At 30.5% G+C, this 7028-nt stretch overlaps 1 protein-coding gene across 1 annotated transcript in view; it reads right to left on the bottom strand.

Moving 5' to 3' along the window:
• LOC140443826 (E3 ubiquitin-protein ligase Siah1-like) overlaps positions 1 to 6725 on the bottom strand; it is an 84414-nt gene extending 77689 nt beyond the window's left edge. The window contains exon 1 of the mRNA XM_072535299.1: positions 6617 to 6725. The gene's annotated coding sequence lies outside the window, so the exon portion shown is untranslated. The remainder of the gene's footprint in view (positions 1 to 6616) is intronic.
• Between the last annotated feature and the right edge of the window lie 303 nt (positions 6726 to 7028).

Below are 7028 nucleotides of genomic sequence, written 5' to 3' on the forward strand. Positions count from 1 at the left end.
TTCTGTACTCGATAGTTATGGACCGAAAACCACAACAGGTGAAAATTTTTTGTTTATTAACAGCACAGCTGATAATATCATTGTTTTTTCTTGCCATACAAATATAATAAGTTTATGTAAAATGAAAGATTTTTACATGGATGGCACATTTTCTTATTGTACAAAATATTTTTATCAGTTATTTACCATCCATGGACTGGAAAATGGGCATTATGTTCCTCTTTTGTATTGTCTGTTGACCAATAAGACCAGTGACACATATATGAGACTTTTTCTGTTGGTAAAATCTAAAATTTTTGAACTTTATAATATTGTTTTTGAACCGAAGGAGGTATTTGTGGATTTTGAAATCGCAATTCATAACGCATTAAAAGTTGTCTTTCCCAAAACCAAACTAAATGGTTGTAGATTCCACTTGCACCAGGCGTGGTATAGGAAAATACAATCATTAGGGTTAACCCAAATGTATAAAGATAAAAACTGCGAGGAAAGCAAATGGCTTACTCATACTTTTGGGCTAACTTATTTAGACCCCTCTGAAGTTGAAGATTGTTTCATATTTGATCTCATGTCATACAAACCGGACCATAAACTTATAGATAAATACGCAGACTATTTATTAGAAAACTACATAGCGCCAGAATCTCATTTTCCACCAAATATATGGGCATATGAAAACCCATCAATTAAAAGAACCACAAATGCCTGCGAATCATTCCATTCGCACTTTAATTCTAGTTTTTATTCAAGTCACCCTTTTATATTTATTTTTATAGAAAAATTAAAAGATTGTCAGATCGATGCATATTTAAAAATAAAAAATTTAAATATTCCAGCAAAAATTAAAGACAAACAAGTAAAAAACAAACTAAAATTTATCGAAAACATGGTAAATATGCTTCGATCTGACAATATTTCTAGAATTAATTTCGTTAAATCTGTATCACATCAAAACGTTTTTTAAAAATTTATAGTTTACTTAATTTATAGAAATAAGTTGATGTAATAATTTTATTGAAATAAAGAAATATTTTAATATAAAGCATTCTGTTATTTTATTTGATTTGCGGCCGAAAATACCTATGAGATAAGGAAGCAACTTAAAACCTCCGGCCGAATTTACCTACCGGCTTTTAGTACCTGCTCTTTTTCCGGCCGAAATTACGTCCGCCCAACATGTTTGTTTATTATAACTTTCAGATAAACTTTTTTGAAGCAATGTAAGATCTAATCTGTCAGTTTGCTAAACGAAGAATTTGACAGACTTAACCCTCGGGAACACGTGGTTTTAATAGGTACACGAGCACAAGTACCTAGCGGCATCTAGCAGTTTAAATAACCGCGTCTCTGTGGTTTAAATAGTAAATAAAAACACCAAATACATAATTATATTTAGACAAGGCGAAAAGCTCGGGTAAGTTCGGAAAAATATTCCCATGACATTATTTGGCATACTCACTTTCGAGATACCCCCAAATAAGGTCCAAGAAGTCGCCCAGGAGAAACGTTTTTCAATTTTTTTTAAACAAATTTTAACAATGACTTTTTTTGACCAGAGAATTTTTTTTATTTATTTTTTGGATCATTCTGAACAAAAAAAGGCCTTTTGTAAGTTTTGAGTAAACTTTGAATAAAAAATTTGAACAACTTTTCGCCTGAGCGACCTCTTGAACCTTTTTGTGGTATCTATTTGTGGTATCTTTTTGTCGTATTTATGCAAAAAAATCTCACAGTAATATTTTTCCAAACAAACCCGAACTTTTCGCCTTGTCTAGTCGTTTAAAAGTACTATTTATTGGTGTTTGAAGTGGAATCGATCGCTATCAGTTGTTTGTTTAATGGCGCAATAACAAGTTTCACATTAGTCCATTGAAAAGTTACATTAGGATTGCATTTTTAAGAGGACACAATTTTATATTTTTGATGTGTCGAGGGGTAAGAATAAGCGTAAGTCTAAGTTTGTGTGGTCGCCACCCTTGTCTACCCAGCCGCCATCTTGGAAGAAAGAGGGCGAAGGGTTTTTGCGCTGTATCTCGTAAACTAGCAACCATACAGAAGATTTTAGACGACATTATTTGTAGAAAATTAAATTGTCTACAATTCTATTTTTATTACTTTTATTCGTAAAATGAAATAAAAAAGTTATAAACAAAAATATTTAAAAAATTTGGAACAACTTTTGCTTTTGGGCCTTATAACTTTTTTCTCATAATTTTACAATAAAATGACATTAAAGCAGTATTATAGAGAATTTTTCATAAAATAATTTTTACTGCCAATTTAATAGATTTCATTACTTTCTGTGGATTTTACAGCGGTCCGAAGTTGACCAGGCTCTTAAATACTCACCATCTTGGAATGAGTGCAAATAACTTTCGCGCTGTGCTGTAATTCGTACATTAGCAAATATACAGAAAATTTTATTAAATTATTATTAATAAATTGTCTACACCTTTATTTCTAATATTTTTTTTTTGATAAAATGGAAAATAAAAAAGTTATAAACAAAAATAAGTAAAAAATTTGGAACAAATTTTCTTTTGGGGCTTATAACTTTTTTCTGGTAATTTTACAATAAAATTATATCACTGCAATATTGTAGAGAGTTTTTTAACGAACAATTTTCACTACAATTTATTTAATTTCCATAAATTTCTCTGGGTTTTACAGCACTCCGAAGTTTACCGAATTTTTGAATACTCGTAAAAACCGATAAAACGAACCATTAGGCTTAGTTTTCTATTATATATTTTTTTATTCATATAATTTTCAGGCGAGATAATATTGAGCAAAATTATATATTTGAAAAATTGTTTTTGCTATTGGAGTTGCGTTTAGCTATTGGTTTGTTTTATGGTATATATTTATAATCTATTTATAATCTATTTATTTCATTAAAGAACAAAGTTCATAACATTTATAGATTACTAGAAGCGTAAGGGATTTTTGCAATTTTCTTGGTCAATTTTAAAGTTCATTCACAATTAAAAGAACTGACTTAGTTATGCAGAATTTAAAAGTATCCCGCTGATAAAGTCGACGCCATAAAGAGATTTGCCTCTTCAGGTAAATAGTAAAAAGGGCCGGCTTAACAAATTTTATATTTTATTTGGCATTTACATTACATATTTAATTTAACTAAATATCTAGATAATGAAGGGAAAAAATACATAAACTGATGGAGTATTAGAATTAATCAATTATTATATTTTTCTCTGTCGATTCTTTATTAAATATATCCAAATTTTGAAAGTAATAAACAATTTTTATTATGTTAAACAAATTGCAAATGAAATAATAAAATAGTGAAGTGAAAATTAAAATGAATTAATGTAGGTATATACATATAGCTGAATATAATTATATTTTATATTCCATGTAAGGGAAGAAGTTTTTCAATTGTTAGTAAGATATAAAGTATATCTGAAAAAGTTGGCAACAAATGGGAAATTTCTTTATTATTAATTTCATGAAAAAACTATTCTTCATAAAAATTTCTGGATTGCATAGAAATCAATAATCAAATTTATAAAATTTTAAGTGATATACAGCGAAAATAAAAAATATTGATTTATGCTTAAAAGTGAAGTGCTTTTAAATTTAGGTACAGAACAAAATGTCATTTTAATTTGTTTGTAGGAATTAAAAATTATGTTTAAGTTTAGATTCATGGCCTTTTAATGATGTGTCACTAGGTGCATTAATTTTTAATTTCATTTCTAATTTACCTTATTCAATATACAAAATCAACAAATGCAAAAGTATTTTTTTATTTACCTTTTATTTTTAATGTATTAATTAATTATTAGAAGGCCATGAAGCTAAACTTGGACATAATTTTTAATACCTACAAATATTTTAAAATTACATTTTCTTGCATATCTAAATTTAAAATCACTTTCCTCTTCAAAATTAATTAATAATTTTGATTTTCCTATCTACCACTTAATATTTTATAAGATTATTGATTAATGATTTCTATGTGATGCATAACTTTTAATGAAGAATAATTTGTTTTCATGAAATTATTAATAAAGAAATTTTCTATTTTTTGACAACTTTTTCAGACATGAAACGAAAAACTTAAACATAACAAGTCAACATAAATAAATATAAACCTTTTAAAACGAGTAAATCGGTACTCACCGGAGGGACCACAGACGTTCGGATACAATTAGGTTCTCTTTGTAAAGACAATGAAGTCGACTTTACTAAGTAACAAGACATTTACTCAACACAGACACTACACATTAGTTCCCTGAGTTAGTGATAAGTTATAGTCTAAAAAAATCATTATGAAATTGACTGGCCAGTTGGTTGTGAAAACCAGTGCCGATAAAACACAAAACAAACACACAAAACGAGTATAATTATTACATCATGTAGATATTATGTCAAATCTGTGTCACTATCGCTGTCGTCTCTTAAATTGATAATAATATTTTGTATATTATGTGTAAGAAAATATGACTTCTCAGCTTTCATGATATGTGAGACTGCATTTTTCCAACTATTCGCATCAATGTTGAGTACTTATCTTTCAATTAGATGCAGGACAGATGCATTTAAATATGGCGAAGTATTATTTCTTCGAACTCTTGACTTAAGTTGATGCCACATATGTTCGATTGTGTTCATCATTTAACCCGGATCTATTCACTGCTGGATATAGGTCTCCCTCAGTATTTTCCATGTATTTCTGTTTTGTGCTGTTTGCATCCAATTTTTGTCGATCCGTTTTATGTCATCAGTTCGATGTGCTTCTTGTCTCGGTCTCCACTGTATTATTCGCTGTGTCCATCTGTTATCCGACATTCTAGCTATGTGCCCCGCCCAGTTCCACTTAAGGGTTATAATTCTTTCTATGGCATCTGTCACTCCTGTTCTCCGTCTTATTTCCTTGTTCGTGATCCAATCCCTACGAGAAATGCCTAACATCGATCGTTCCATGGCTCTTTGGGTAACACAAATTTTATTTCTTAGTTTCTTGGTTAGTGTTAATGTCTCTGCACCATATGTAAGTACTGGCAACAGGCACTGATTAAAGACTTTTCTTTTAAGACACATAGGCAGTTCTGATTTAAGAACATAGCTTAGCTTGCCTAATGCCACCCAAGTGAGTCCTATGCGGCGGCTTAGTTCGCACGTTTGATTATCTCTTCCTATGCGTATCTCATGTCCTAAGTACTTATATGAGATGGTTTCTTCAATATGCATGCCATTTACTGAAATCTTTTCGCTTAACACAAGATTTGTCATGATTTGTGTTTTTGTGTGGTTGATTTTTAATCCTACTTGTAGGGAGGCTAGGTATAGTTTCTCCAGTTGCGATATTGCATCATCGATTCTGTCAGCAAAAAGGACAATATCGTCAGCAAACCTCAAATGACTAAGTATTTCTCCATTGACATTAATTCCTTTTTCGCTCAGATTTGCGTTCTTAAACATATGCTCTAATAGCGATTGTGTTAAATACACAGTAATTTGGCGAGTGTCTTAAAAATCGTATGACCCATATTTTCGGCATAATTATCACAAAAGTATTGTTTTGTCAATGCGAAACTTTTTACAATATCCAATAAATCCTTCTTAGTATTATTTATGTAAAAATAAATATCTTTGTCATATAAGTAATTCTGTATTGTTATTTTCGTATTGCTTGAACTGGGAATTTTATTTAATTGCCTGCTATGATATGTTGCATTGTCCATAACTATAACACTATTAGGGGGATGTTGGGTATTAAATTATTTTTAAACCAGTTTTCAAATATATCTGAAGTTGTGTTGTCATGGTAATCGAGACATGGATCACTGATGCTTTTAACTGATAGAAATAAGGCTCTGGAACCCATCCATCGATTGATCCAGCATGGAATATTGTTACTATTTTTCCTCTATTAGAAGGCGCTTTTGTTAAATAAGATTGACTATTATGTACCCAACCTTTAGATGGCGTATCGTAAGTGTCAAACCACGTTTTATCTAAATAAATAATAGGTCGATTCTCTCGACGATACTGTTTAATTTTGTTTAAATATTCCGTTCGCAATATGCGTAAAGGATAGGATTCCATAAGGACCTGTCTTTTATCTACTTTTTTGTATTTAAACCCTATACGTTGCAAACACTTCCAAACAGTTGTTCTACCGCACTTAATTTCAGTGTTGTCGACGTAAACCCTGTCAACTAATATATCTAGTGTGGGTATAATTTGTTCTTCATAAAAGGAATACACTTTGCGATGAATAACATCTTTATCTACACGATCGAGTTTTCGAGAAATACTGTTATCCCGTCTAGTTAATCTTGGTATAATAGGATTACTTAAAATTTTTCTGATTGTGGATAATGGCTTTTTAGTCAAACTTGCCGTTTCATTTAAGACTTCGTTACTATTCATGTTTTTTTCGACAAGAGTTTGAAAATCATTGGCAATAATTTGTTTTACATCAGTAGATAAATGTGTTTGTTGGCGGTGTTTAGGTTCTAATACTTAAATGAGATCACCTCCTTGTCGATTTGGTTCCGTTTCATTAACTGGCGAAATTGCCTTTTATCCTCTGGACTCCAGGGACGCCACATTGTTTCATACAACAAAGATAAATTTGACTTACGTGGATTCATCGGCAAGTGTACACACTCTAAATTAAAAAATAAACACTTTTATAACAATACTCAACTAATTTTTTGTACAAACTAAACACTCAAACGACTTTACAACCAATTCCATCGAAAGCAGACTTTTAAGTGTTAGTTTGTCATCGTACAACTCTCTTCAAATTAAAAAAAACAATTAACGATAAATAACAGGTAGAAAGTTATATAAATTCCAAGTAATTTTCAAGTAATAGGCCAATTAAGATAAACGTTTACTCATCATAACTGTATATACGGGTTTCTCAGTTGGAATGTGCTGTTTGAAATATTACCCGTTTTCCCAAAACTTATTAATTTCCACGGCCGGTCCAGTCAATTTGACTAAATTAAGATCTTCATAATTTTGGGCGCATTTTCTTCGTTGAGACT

This window comes from Diabrotica undecimpunctata, chromosome 6 (assembly GCF_040954645.1).
Source record: "Diabrotica undecimpunctata isolate CICGRU chromosome 6, icDiaUnde3, whole genome shotgun sequence".
NCBI lineage: Eukaryota > Metazoa > Arthropoda > Insecta > Coleoptera > Chrysomelidae > Diabrotica > Diabrotica undecimpunctata.